The following is a 15,093-nucleotide window of genomic DNA, read 5'->3' on the forward strand; positions in this document are numbered from 1 at the left end:
GTAGTACATAAGTTTTAAATCATGTCTGATTTCATTATTCATATAAATACATCATAAATACCAAATGTCTCTGATTCAGAATGTCAAATTACAGCATTTATTAATACCAGATGTCTATGCAGGGAAGCAAAATTTGGTCTCCTTCAAATGATAATAAGGGAAGAACATGTCTTTTCTAGAGAGGAGAAAAGAATATTAAATGGAAATTAAAAAAAAAACAGAAACAAAGAACAAAAAAAGCTGGTCCCCAAAATAAAAGGGTCATTAATTGAGGAGAACAATAATATTATCCTTCCATTAAAAGTATTATTCCTATTACTAGGAATAATATAATATCATCTCATTCTTATTTTGTATTACAGTTATGTATATATGAATACATATAGTAAAATCTGGCCATTGTGTGGTAATTAGGCAATTTTGGAATAAATCCATAGTCTAAGTCACAGTACACTTTAATCATTTCTATCTTAACTGCTCTTTTATACCTGAACAAATTATCATATGATGTGATAAAAATTCTGATCATAGTATTTTATTATTTTTATTAATTATATTTGAGATAAAGAAGCTAGTTGCTTCATCTATTTTAATACTAGTTATATTCTGGGATCATATATAAATACATGTATAGAAACTTAAAAGAACATACATTTCCCATGAGGAGACATTATTGAGTCTGTGTCATTGGTATGTATTTGTAAGATAGTCTAACACTGCAAACAAGAAGTTTCAGGATCGGGCATGTTTAAAGGTTTCTACTCTGCGGCAGTGACGCTGGGGTGCTTCTACACAAGGCCTCTTAGTGATGTCAATCAACAGACGGTAGGACTTTATCGATGAATTGCTTAATAGCCATTATTTCCTGGTGACATGAACTGTGCACTATGCCCTTATAGGTTTTGAAGATTATATTGGCTGGATTTACCCATGTTTTTAGCCTTTCAGCAGTAAGAGAACCAAACATTAGAGGAAGTAAAGGGTCGCAATCTCCATGGCACTGGAGAATAGAAATATCTTCATTAGCGCCACTGATAGGACCCCGTGCAAATGAACCCGAAGTGGAAGCCAGCAACTGAGTTCAATGCCACCTGCCACTTTCTGCTATGTGGCAAGAGCGGTATTTAAAGATAAAGCTCCTCCCTGAGAAAATCCTTCCGAAATAATCCTGTTATTCACCTCTAAATGTCAAAAGTATCAGTCTTGACATTTCCTGCTGCCTCTTCGATTCCAGGTTCGTCCTCCTATGAATTGGCCGAAAGCCCAATAAAGCTTACTTACGTTCATATTTAATGCCACTGGCACATGCGGGGAGATATATTTGATATGTGACCCTCTGATAACTGGCACAGGCTTCTGCCCTTCCATGCCCTGTATCTCCCAATCCGTGAAAGAAAATAACAGCTGCGGCGGCGGGCGGCGGGGCTGACAGGCTATTGCCGCAAATCCGGGCTTGGCAGCCCTGTCGCAGGTGTGGGTCACAGCCCTCCACCACCCAGCGTCCACCTGGAGTCCTGGCCCCAGGTGTGCGCTCAGGCACGTGGGCGCGGAGATGGCGCCGAGCCTCCTTCCTTACTACGTTAACTTTTTATGTTATTTCGCTTTATGTGTTTGTATGTCTCATGTCTTTCTTTTTCATCTATTTTCCCTTTACTGCTTCCTTTGTATTAAGTGATGAGTTTCTAATGTTGCACTTAAATTTCTTCAATGATTTTTCACTATATTTTTGAATTATTTCCTTTTGTTGGTTGCTCTAGGGCTTGCCTTACACATACTAACTTACAAAAATCAGCTTCAAGTTTTTAGTAATCAGATATTATTTCACCTTTAGTCAGTTTTGGTTGTTTGGTCATCTGTGGAATTTCATATAGGTTATTTAAATTGTTGCTATAAAGTTGTTCATAGTATTCCCTTATAACTTTTAATTTTTTTCTCTTAGGTCAGTAGTGATGTCTCTTCTTTCATTCTTGATTAGCTATTATTATTGAATCATTACTATAAGATAAATTCATGTTATGATTGATTTTTTTTTCTGGAAAAGAGTAAAATCTTCATTATTGAATGACATAGAGAAGATGAAGGAGGCTATTACTTAGAATTCTCTTTCAGAATTGAGTGCCAAGCATTAGTCAGTTGGAACAGGTAAAACCAAAAACAAAGTAAAAACAACTCAATTTGACAAATAGGTATATTAGCATATTTTACTATCAAATTGGTGGCAAGGAAGGAAAAATTGTACTCTTAGGCAACTATTGAGAGAGAATGTTAGTGAAGCAGGCTAGCAGGATAGGGAATCACTAGATGGATCTGGAACCTGGCAAGAAGTCCACTTGGACATCAATACCCCAAGATGGCTGCTGGAAGACCCTCCCCAAGATTCTACCACTCAGAAGAAGACTTCCTATGAAAGCCAGGAGAAATCCGAGATATTCCCCAAGGACTTTATCATTGGGCCCTCCTAGGAGATTGATAGGGGAAATAAGCATTTAAAACAGTAAACAGATGGAACTCCTTCCCTGCCATTAGCAAAGGGGTGGGATAATTAACAGTTCAAAAGGCAGGTAAGGGGCCTAAGCTCTCTCTTACCCTCTCTTTTGCCTGTGGACCTGTGCCTGCCCTCAGCACACCACCTTGCCATTTTTCCTCTGCCGTGTGGCCACACAAGTAAACCTGGGGATTTATAACCTATAATGGGAAATTGTAATAAGCCCTCTTCATCACTTTTCAGCCCCTTCCTTTCTACCTGGGACCCCTGCTCTGTTATTTTCTTCCATTTTTCTTCCCTCCCTACCTGAATAAATTACTGGCCTAACTCACCAGGCTTGCTTTTAAAATTCATTTCTGCAGCATAGCTAAGAACCTAAACAAAATCCGGTAACATTAGTACCTAGGCAGTGCATTTTAACTAAATGACAATAAGTACTTTCTAATGAATAAGACACAACTAGGATGATTGAATTTATGACTTCTGCTGTACCCCTTGGAATTACAATGGATTGTAACGAAAGGTCCAAGTTAGAAAAAAGTGAATTTAAAATTTCAAACTTCTTTAAACCAGCAAGAAAAATGTAAAATTTTTGTCCTCCTAAAATTATTATACATATACAGACATACACACGCACATTTACCATCCTGAAAAGGTGAGAGCAAAGATGAATGATAGGGAAATATACATAAAGCCTTCATTTCCTATATATCTTAAGTATTGGTGGAGGAGTTGGTAGCAGTTGTTGTTTTTTTAATGAATTTTATTGAAACATATTCATAAAGTGTTAAATTAATCTACAGTGTACAATCAGTGGCATTTGGTATAATCACAAAGATGTGATCAATATTAAATCATTTCATTACTCCAAAAATAAAGAAAATAAAAAACAACAAGAAACACAAACAAATGAACACAAAAGAACACTATTCCTCAGTGGTCATCTCTTAATCTTTCTATCTGACCCCTGCTGTACGTAACTGCTAATCTATTTCTGTCTGTGTAATTTATTTGTATTTACATTTTGCATAGATGGAGTCAAACAAATATGTAGAGTTTTTTTGTCTAGGCTGTTTCACTTAACATGCTTTATTTTATCATTGATGGAAGATTATTAATTTATTACTCTACGCTAATGTCCATAGATTGTTTTGGCCCAAATATCACCCTGGTACTAATTTATAACATTAATGTTCATTTGTTCTGCTTCAGATAAAAAAAATTTCTGATATATACCCTAATAATATCCATTTTTCACAAGAATGGTATGCTATGCTATACAGTCCCATGTTTCATATTTTATCTTTTTGTAGTGATACACACATCCTTAGACTTTTCCTTTCAACCACTATCATACACATGCTAGTGCTACTAATTATAGACCCTATGATGTGCTTTCACCATTTCCAAACATTTCCAAACAACCTTTTTACCAATTCTGTGCAGATTAAACATCAGCTTTTGGTGGCAGTGATTTTGATGTGCTGAGTGTGTGTGTTTGTATGATATGCTCTCTTTTAGGTTGCAAACAAGGCTAATGGAATACTATGCAAATATATCAAAAAGCACAAAGTATTTAGATGTGATGGCCAAGATAAATCAAATATGTTAACTTAATTACACAAAACAAGCTTACATTAAATTATTAGTATTTCTGTTAACAATGGCTACCAATTTTATTAGAGATATAAAATGTATTTTGGAAGATACTAGTTGCAAAGTACAGTATGGGCTTTTAACCTACTCCTAAGCCAAATCAGAAGCAGTTGGAAACATAAAGTTAAAAAAAATTTATGAATTTATTATTAGTCATATCATTATGTAGTATATTAGTCATATTTGCTTTATTTTCAAGTTCTAATTGCTTCCATATGCAAAAATAACACTAAGCAAATATTATATATTCCAACCACTAGAAAGTCTATCATATGGTATTTAAATTGTGTATTTAAGGGTCTCCAATCTGCGCTGACTAAAAGTTCAAGTTAATATCTCTATGTTATATTATATTTCTTCTTTAATATCGAAGAGTATGTCATAACTTAGTAGGATTGGGTACTCAAGTTTAAGAAATATGAATGAGGAAAGCAAATAAAATATGATTTGCTACATAGAATTAAATCAATTGGTTATATTGAAAGTCTCAGTGAAAGAAATAAGATTAAATGATATGAGGAAAATCATGACACCTAGACTCAATTTTATCTTGATTAAATAAGCTTAAATTTATTCATCTGTGAAATACTGTAATAATAGCTAATTTATATGATTATGTAAGGCTTAAATTAGGTAATATTTAAGTCTCTGGCAATGAATATTCAGTTAATGAGATACATCATTTATTTCCCCAAACTTCTTCACGTTCTGGTTTTTCTTCAAATAATGATAACAATAATATTGCATTTGCTATCTTACTAATTACTACTATATATCTTATATAAACCTAGGTACCAAAAATCCCATTCTTTGCCTCTTTTTGAGAGACATGATTTGGTAAATGTTTTACAACAGCCATTGTCCCAGAAATTCAAACTTAAAATATTGTAATTATATGTTGACTTATCATTATACTCCACATACACCATAGTAAAGAAGTAGGACTTTTGAAATGCATTAATAATTCAATTCTACTCTTAAACTTCTGAAGAAGTTGAATATTACCTTTACATGTGATATATAGCATGCACATCAGGAGGCTGAGTCACATTACTTTCTAAGCAGAAGTGATATGTGTCATTAAAGCAATAACACAGTATCATTCCCCACTACCACCCCTCACCCCTGGGCTTTGAAAAGTTTATTTACTAGATTTTAAATTATACTTAAACAATTTCCTACTTTTGTATTTTTCAGAACATTAATTCTGTCAGTGAAAGATTATGGGGCATGATGGAATGAAACTACCATGGGATTATGTACCAAGAAAGAAAAGTGCCTGATCTTAATTAACACAAATTATTACATGTAATTTATATTTTTATGTTACTTTGGCAGCTCTGTACTAAAATTAAAATAGCTTTAAGAAAATAGTAAAATAGTATTTCATTCCATAAATAAATAAATGAATATTCTAATCAATCATTGCAAAATAGACCACTTGATGTTCTGCTTGATGACATTACCAAAATGATATTATATTACCTGCCATACATTGAGCATCTACTACATGTCAGTGTTATTACTACGCACTTGACAGACTGCTCCACGCCTTCCTCCTCACCATGAATGTGAAAATTATTTTGAGATTTATGATCTCTAGCTCTATTCTCTTCCACGCCTCCACTGGCTGCCCTCCAAATTATTCCCTTTCATTTCGGGCTCTCAGTTTTCTTTTCTTTAATTCTTGTTATAGTATCTTCAGTGCCTTTAAGACCACCCTATCCACACCTGAATCTCTGACCTTCTTGTTCTCAACTCTAATAACCTGCACTTCCAATCTTCCTATCCCACCTACTCCTACCTTTTTCCCAGTGTATTGTCATTACCTGGAAATGCTCCATCCTTGAGTTCTTCAATCCTCACTTTCTCACACTATTTCAATTCCTCACAGCATCATAACCCTTCATCTTTTTGTTATTTCCTCTACTTAGTCTTCAAATCCCTTGAGAGACTGCTTGCTCCTTTGTTTACTATAGTAAGCAATTTTAAAAAAGTAATTTCTATTTATTGCATTGTGAATAAAATGTTTTTTTTTCAAATTTTACAATGGACTTTTTTTAATGCTGCAAGCTGTTTGCTGATTTTATTTTTAAATTTACTCCTCTTTAAATATGCATTTTGTGAGTCTGTTGGTCCAAAAGCAGGGGAAATGGGATTCTTTGCCAACATTTCAGTGCACCTGGTTACCATTTGACTCTGCCCAACCTATGTTAGATTAAATGGTTAGTTGATATAAATTTGCATTACTGTCTCATCAGTACAACACAATGAAGAAAGTTGGAGTTATAGATGATTTCAGCAGATGTTTGACATTAATTCCATGTTTGAGGAAGCTTTTGTGTGCACCGTTTGGAGCCAATTTTGAACATCCTGGATACTTTGGTCCAGGGCCCACAACAGTTACAAGTGATGTCTGAGCCCAGTCATATTCTCATTGTCATAGGAGAGAGATTCTACCAAGTCAGGGAAAATCTAGTTGCTGCCGCTTGCCTTAGATTACTCCTGTGGCATTATATTTAGCCTTTCAAGAAGAATGGCTTTCAAATGCTGATGATCCATGGATAGGTAACAGAGTTCTTATCTGGCTCATGGCTTATCATCTCCCAGTCTTTACTCCTCACAATCTGGGGAATATTAAATAAGGCTTTGTGTGTCTACCGATTTATCTCTATCTTTTTCTGGAGAAATAGTTGCAGATGAGCACATTTCCCATTTTATTCCTTCCTCAAATTAGAAGATCCAGGCATGTGGATACAATTTTCCCCACATTTCTGAGACATCCAGGGTCCTCCTTGCTTCTAACATTTCTGTTGTACATTTCTGTAGTCACCAGGGGATAGAGAGGAGTGAATTCATTTCCCATCCCAGTTTGTATCCAGATGTCTCCTAAATATTTTTGTGAGGATACCTTTACAATCATTGCTAATCTTTACAATTATCTCTATTTTTAATTCTACAAAATAAATCCTGAAATTCTATAATATTTTAATCAATTAAGTGGGCATATTCTTTATGATAATATATATGTGGTAAAGAAAATAATACATTAAAATGCTTGTTGAATGAACAATTTTTTTCTTTATTAGTGAAATTATGGGTTTACAGAAAAGTCATACTTTAAAACTCAGGACTCCCATATACCACCCAGCAACAACAACTTGCATTGATGTGGAACATTTGTTACAATTGGTGATATCACATTTTTATAATTGTACTATTAATTAAATTCATGGTTTAACTTAAGGGTCACTGCCTATATAGTGTAGTTTCAGGGATTATCTTTTAAAATTTTTGTTCAGTTACCATATGTACAATCTAACATTTCCCCCTTTAATCATATTCAGATATACATTTCAGTGCTGCTAATTGCATTCACAAGGCTGTGCTACATTCAACATCATCCATTACCTAAACATTTCCATCATTCCAAATAGGAACCCTGTATATTTTAAGTCTCAAATTCCCATTCCCTATATGCGGCATCTTAAGATTATACATGAATTCCAAAAAAACAGATTATGTTTGTAAACTGTTCTATTCCTCTGTGATAACCCTTTGATTGTATTAGATTTAGCTGAGGTGTTGGATTAAATTATGTCAAGATTAGGGCTTTGATTGAACCACATCATTAGAGTGCAATTCACAGGGAAGTAGATACACAGAGAAGAACACAGAGGATGAAAGACAACACATTAGACACAGCAGAGACCCCAGGAACAGAGATGAGTCTGATAGTTTATAGCTGACCTTGAAGAGAAGAGAGCAGCTGAGTCTGGGAAGAAATAAGCCCTGGGGAGAGAGATGAGCCTTAGGCCAGCCTACAGTTGAGATCCAAAGGAGCTGGACCCATGGAGCCTTAAGAGGGAAGAGGAAGGCTGAACCCTCATAGACATCACCTGCCCTCTTTTGTCAACACATGGGAACAGACTTTGGGTAAGAAAGTACCTTTTATGGTACTTTGAGTTGAACTCTTTAGGGACTTATGACTGTAAGTTTCTACCTCAAATAAACACCCTTTATAAAAGTCAATATAGTTCTGATACTTTACATCAGTGCTCCTTTGGTTGACTAATACAGTATCCCACCCCATCCCTTGGTAGGTTTTATTCTAGATTCTGATTGAATGAGTTTGCTTACTTCAATCAATCAGATCATACAATTTTTGTCCTTTTGTGTCTGTCTTATTTCGCTCAGTATGATGATTTCAAGGTTCATCCATGTTGTCACCTATATCAGGACTTCATTCCTTTTAATATTCCATTGTATATAAAAATCACATTTTATTTATCCATTCATTAGTTGATGGATATTTGGGTTGCTTACATCTTTCGGCAATTGTGAATAATGCCATTATGAACATCAGTGCACAAATATGTGTTCGAGTACCTGCTTTCAATTCTTTTGGGTATGTACCTAGTATTTGTATTGCCAAGTCATATAGTAATTCTATACTTAGCTTTCTGTGGAAATACCAAATTGTCTTCCACAGTGACTGCACCATTTCACATTATCAACAGCAATGAATGAATGTTCCTATTTCTCTACATGTGAGTCAACCCTTGTTATTTCTGCTTTTTTTTTTTAATATCAGGGATTATAATGTGTGTGAAATGGTTTTTCATTGTTGTATTAATTTGCATTTCCTTTATGGCTAATTATGTTGACTATCTTTTCATGTGTTTTCTGGCCATCTGGATATATTTTTTGGAGAGATGTATATCCGAGTATTTTGCCCATTTTTTAATTGGGTTATTTGTCTTTTGTTGTTAAGTTGAAGAATTTCTTTATATATTCTATATAATAAACCCTTATCAGATATTATTTGGTTTCCAAATATTTTGTCCCATTCTGTAGGTATCATCTTGCTTTTCTGATAAAGTCCTTTGAGGAACAAAAATTTCTTAATTTTGCTGACGTCCCATTTATCTTTATTTCTTTGGTTGCTTATGCTTTGGGTGTAAAGTCTAAGAAATCTTTTCCTAACAAACAATCCTGAAGATGATTCCCCACATTACTTCTATGAGTTTGAAAGTTTTCATGTTATATTAAGGTCTTTAATCCATTTTGAGTGGACTTTTGTTTATGGTGTGAGGCAGGGGTCCTCCATTCTTTTTCAAATATAAATAATCAGTTTTGCTACCACTATTAATGAAGAGACTATTCATTCCCAATTGTGTGGTTTTTGCCACCTTGTCAAAAATCAGTTAGCCATAAATGTGAGAGTTGATTTCTGAGCTCTCAATTCTATTTCATTGGGTGAATTGAAATCAATAGACACCCTCAGATTTTTAAGTCTGAATTTGCCAAGCAAAAGCCATGATTTGTGATTGGTCATACCTACCCTGTGCTTGAAGAATAGTATTTTTATGTCCCTTATTGGAACCAGCAGGTAGCCAACTTTTAGACCCTGTAGAGGCCTACAGCAAGAGAGGGGATCAATGCCTATAGCCTCTGTGTGGAGAAAGCAATTTACATTCTCTACTAGTTAGCCAAAGGGGTGCTGATGCAAAGTTCCAGAAATAGGTTAGTTTTTATAAAAGGCATTTATTTGGAGTAGAAGCTTACAGTTACTAGGCCATAAAGCGCAAGTTACCTCCCTCACCAAAATCCATTGTCATGTGTTGGAGGAAGATGGCTGCTGATGTCTGTAAGGGTTCAGGCTTCTTGGGTTCCTCTCTTCCTGGGGCTTGCCTCTCTCCAGGCTCAGCTGCTATGTTATCTCCACAAGGCCAGCTATAGACTATTAACTGAATGGCTTGTTTGTTTTCCCGGGGCCTTCTCTCTTTCTTTACGATCAAGCTCCTCAGTGTGCGTGCTTCCTGGGGCTCCAGCTCAAGACTCCAACATCAAAACTCCAACCTCCTTTCTCTGTGGTGCAGTTTCTCTGTGAGTTCCCACCCACCAAGGGATGGGGACTCAACATCCTACTCACATGGCCCAATCAAAGCCTTAATCATTAATTAATCAAGTAAACGTAAAACGTCTGAATCCAATACACTTTAATACACCCAGTTTATAAACATAATCTGATATTTCTTTTTGGAATTCATCAATAATTGAAACAGCTACCCATCATTTACCAGAATTTATCAGCCTTTTGTGCTCTTTGCTGGATGCTGTACTGTGTTTTTCTGGCCTCTGTAGTTTCAAAATACTTGGTGGAAGGACTGAGTCTGGAGCTCCCTACTCTGTAATCTTCTCCAGAAATTCTCAAAAATATGTTTATAATCTTTCAAATAAAATATTATACATTCAAGGACTTTTTCTTACAGTGTTTTATCTGTAGACTCAGCATGCTGAATTTAGCTGATAATAACTGAAAATTGGCAGTAGAACCCAGTAGCAATTATGATTTTTAAAATCAGATACACACACATACACACACACGTACCAGTAAAACTGGAACAATCTAAATAAATTGTCTAGATTAGATCAATGAAAATATCACACTTATCATATTGCTCTATAACTTTGCAAACATTACTATTGGCAGAAAGAGGATAAAGGAGAAGTTGAATATCTCTCTTTCTTTTACAACAGCACTTCAATCTATAATTACCTAAAAAAACCCAACATTTATTTAACTTTTTTAAAATCTAAAGAAAATTAGTATGTAATTGAAAAAATGAATAACCATCATCTAAATTCTAATTTTCTTTATAAAGAATTATTATATTGAATGATTTTATAGAAATAGCACATTTTTTTAGCACCTATTAATATATTTTTTGGTCTAAACCCTATATGTCCTAAAATGATTTCCCTTAAAAATTATTAAGCAAAGTTTATTATAAATTTCTATTTTTATTTATATGAATACATAGATAGCCTGAAAATACTGCACTAGAATTTTATGAATCATATTTTCATTGAATATGGTATAGTTTATACAACTTGTTCTATTAAATTTATTTATAAATATTTATTTATAAAATTGAATGGTACTCTTTCAAAATTATTTCCATCTAAGTATATTTTCTATTTTCAGCAGCAAACATTATTGACTTCTCCCATAATCTAGGCCATCTTTTGAAAGATTACCAACCACTCAATCAATAAGGAATATAAATAAATGACATAAGAGATCTTAAAAATTAAAAATACACATAACTTCAATGGCTCTGTATCTGCTTGAAAACATATAATTATGAATGTATTAAAATATGACTAATGTCAAATTGTATATATATATATGAGATTAATATATATATACATATATATATATATGAGAATAATATTGATTACCATGTATATCCTACAGGGTCCTAACAGGAAATGAAACCCAAAGTCAAAGGGAGCAATTTGAAGAGAATAAAAAAGGGTCTAATTACAAGGTGTGCACAAGGTGTAGGGAAAGTAAAAAATTGTGTAGCAATCTTGGGCCAAAATAGAGGACTGTGCTATATTTTTTGGTCCTGAAACAAGGGAAGGAGCTGGGGTTGAGATGACCACCCAACGGGAATGCAGCCAGCCCTAGCTGACTGTGGGAAGTTTGACAGGAGCACACTGCCCTGACCTTATTCCCTTTCTCTCTTGGCATTTCTTAGTGTTGTTTCCATTTGGCCATCTAGTAGAAAGCCAGGCAGCAAGAGAACTAGAAAAATGAATATAAGTCAGCCTCCTGGGGTAGAGAAGGATGAGAAAAATGAAGACTGAGTCTTAGGCAAGTGAAAAATATCCAGCCTATCATGTTTTTTTAAATTTGATTTAAGAAAATAGTAGCCTTACTCTCTAGAAATCTGAAATCATTTAATAATGATGGTTTTAAACTTGCATGCAATATTTACAGAGAAAAGAGAAATATTTTAAAAACACAAAAAAATACCAGTATTAATTAGGGCTAGATAAATGCAGAAATGCAATTTTACCTTCCTTATCCCTCCCTGCACAAATAATATGATTAAAAATAGTGTAGTCATTTTAATGTGCTAAGGGTTTTTCAGTATGCTGTAGCGCATTCTCAATTCTTTCATTCATTCAGTGTATCTTTGTTGCGCATCTGCTATGTGTCTGGAATTACGCTAGGTATTGCGTTACACAGATGAATAAGCCTAGGTCTACAGGTCCACATATCTCACATGTGGCAGTATTTCTTTTCTTTATTCCCCATCCATGGCAATGAATCTCTATTTATATAAGGATTTGCACCCTGATCCTTATAGTCACGTTATACCTACTCCCTTTTCAAGGGAGATTTCCATTGAACCCACTCCTTGGCTCTGTCTGCAAGTTAAATTTAGAGTGGAACTTATGATGCCAATTCACGTGGTAGACCAATGAATTTTCAGGGAAAGCTGAGTGTGTTGTTTTTTGAGTGAAAAATAAGAGACAAACTTCCATGAATTTGCTGACTTGTCAGTATCAGCTTCTCTTGCTCCTCCTTCCACTTTTTCAGACCTTTCCTTCTCAGACGTGGTTATGCTGTCATCATCCTTTTTCGGACACCCTCTCTCTATTTTTGCTCTTTTTCTGTTATTTTGCTATCATTTTGTTACTCTTTTGATTAAAGTCATCATTCCAGGATATGGCTCTTGTTTAAATACCTGTGTATAATGGTCACCTGGTCACCAAAATAACCCCAGCATAGACTGATGGAAATAAGGAAGTTTCTAAAGTGTAGTAATTAGGCTGTGATACTGGCACTTTCAAATATTACTTCTCGTGGACCTGTCTCTCATTTGCAGGGCTCTCAGGCTATGTTCTACTGGTGGTGTCAGCAGTACTGTCCTAGGTAGGAGAGCTGATCATTCTGCCTCATGTACAGCCTAGGGTACTAATTGGCAAGCTGAACTCTAAATCCCAGCTTCTAAGGCACTCCACCACAGAGTTTACGATCCCTGCTTCCTTTATCAACCACTGGCATAGTAATCTTATCACAATAAAATTGCGAATCAAGCACATTATATCCCTGCATAATGATATCCCCAACTTTTTCAGGCTAAAACTCAGACTGTCCATCGACAGCCCCTCTCGACTCGTTCTGTTTGTTCCCGAATTTACGCGTCTTGACATACCAATTTAACTGCAAGGCGCTAAAATTTCCAACCTTATTATTCATGTCTTTGTGACTTTTCACATGTCCTCTGACTTATGGAGAACATCTTCTCTTCTAAGCCCATCTGCCTAGTGCCAACATAAACTGCTAGAATGTGTTAAGCCTCCCCTCCTCTGGAAGAAACCCTGGGGTTTATTTCCTAAACCTGCTGACTTAGTTTGCCCTTTTAGTGTCCTCATTTCTATCTGGGCACGTTTCTTCTTGCACTATCTATTCTTTCTGCATGAGTTTTGTTTATACCTCTCTTTTACCATCATCTGTATTATAATTTGTACAACCTTATTCCCTTAGATAAGTATTAAATCTTTCTAAAAAATGGGAATTATCTTTAGGGTTCTCATAGGACCATGAAATTAGTAGGCACCAAATAAATTTTTGCTGAATAATTGTATTTGCTAGGAAGTTTCTGGAACACACAGAAAAATGGTATTGCTAAAAAAGTATTAATAATTCTGCCTTCCCATCACTATTCATAGAGGAATTAAGTGCATAGTTTATATATTCCTGTTATTTTACTGAAGAATTAACTGAGGTAAGGAAAGTATGAATAATTTAGTTTCAATTATTCTAGTACAGGATAGCCTGCTTCTCAAGTAAGGAAATGCAAGAAAATGTAGTTGAAACAAACCAAACCTTACTGGAAATTTTGTATTGATTCTTCCTTTTGTGTAAGAGTATTAAGGTGATAATAGTATAGAGTTTATCAACAAATAAATCTGGTCATAAAAAATAATAATTTAAACTAAGTTTCAGATCTTTGTTCTAATTGTAAAAGCATAATGAAAGTCATGAATCAGTAGTTTGCCAGCTAGAGATGCTTTCATTTCCATAGTTAGTAATTTTCACTTATTTTCTGCCTCTTCCTTAAATCAATGACACTCAATTTTAAAGCCCATAGAACTTCATTTCAGGGATATCTCAAGTTCATTTTGAAGAAACACAGTGATTGGGAAAATGAATATATAGCTACAAGCTTCAGTAGCACAATTCTTGAAGAAAAATAAACCTGCTTACTTTTATGAATAACTTCCCTGTAGTTCATTCTTGGAAAAATCAGTGTTATTGAGCTAAAAAATAGGTAAGGATTAAAATAAAGGAAGTGTAACTATCTATGTCATATTACCTATAAAATTACTGTATATGTATGAATTTGATAAAAAGTCATATTATCTATTTCCTCTCATATTCCAATACTGAAAAATGAATAATACATTATCTCAGTGAAAATGAGAACAGTGTATGTTAAATATTGTTAGAGCTTCCCCCTTAACAAGGTTTTCAATGATTAAGAGGTCATAGATCGATTGAGCAAGATGCCTACCATCCGTTCCAGACCCCCGCATTCCAAGAATACCCTACCCCCATCCCACTACCCCTAAGCCATGCACGTTTACAACCCCAAATCAACCACAGGCTATACTCAGACTCTAACCCCGTCCCCACAGACTAATGTTTCCCCCCTATTGATATACTGTATAAAATCATATCCACCACCTTTCATGAATGGGCTGAAGTCTCTCTTCAGACCCCCACCATGCTGGTGGGGGGGCTGAAGTCTAATCTGCTGACCCCCGCCATTGGGAGAGCTTCCCAATAAACTCCTGCTTTCCTGCAAATGATTAGTCTCTGTTTCCTAGTGAGTACCATTTTTTTCTCTAGCAAATATATTGAAATAAAAAATTAAAATGTATTTTAATACTTATTAGATAAATCCAAATAAAAGGTAATGTACAAAAATTTAAAAATTAAAAATATTCAAAAAAACACATCTTGTATTATTATCCATGTACTCTCTAAAACTTCTTAAATATCCCGACAACAAACGAAGGACTGAAAGACAACTTGAGCTACAGGGAAACCCTGACTTACACACCACTTAAGTTATTTTTGTGAT

At 34.8% G+C, this 15,093-nt stretch overlaps 1 pseudogene; it reads right to left on the reverse strand.

Annotated features, from left to right (window-relative positions):
- Positions 1 to 811: 811 nt before the first annotated feature.
- LOC101430822 (acyl-protein thioesterase 1-like) overlaps positions 812 to 15,093 on the reverse strand; it is a 68,226-nt pseudogene continuing 53,944 nt past the window's right edge.

This window comes from Dasypus novemcinctus, chromosome 8 (genome assembly GCF_030445035.2).
Source record: "Dasypus novemcinctus isolate mDasNov1 chromosome 8, mDasNov1.1.hap2, whole genome shotgun sequence".
NCBI classification, from domain to species: Eukaryota; Metazoa; Chordata; class Mammalia; order Cingulata; family Dasypodidae; genus Dasypus; species Dasypus novemcinctus.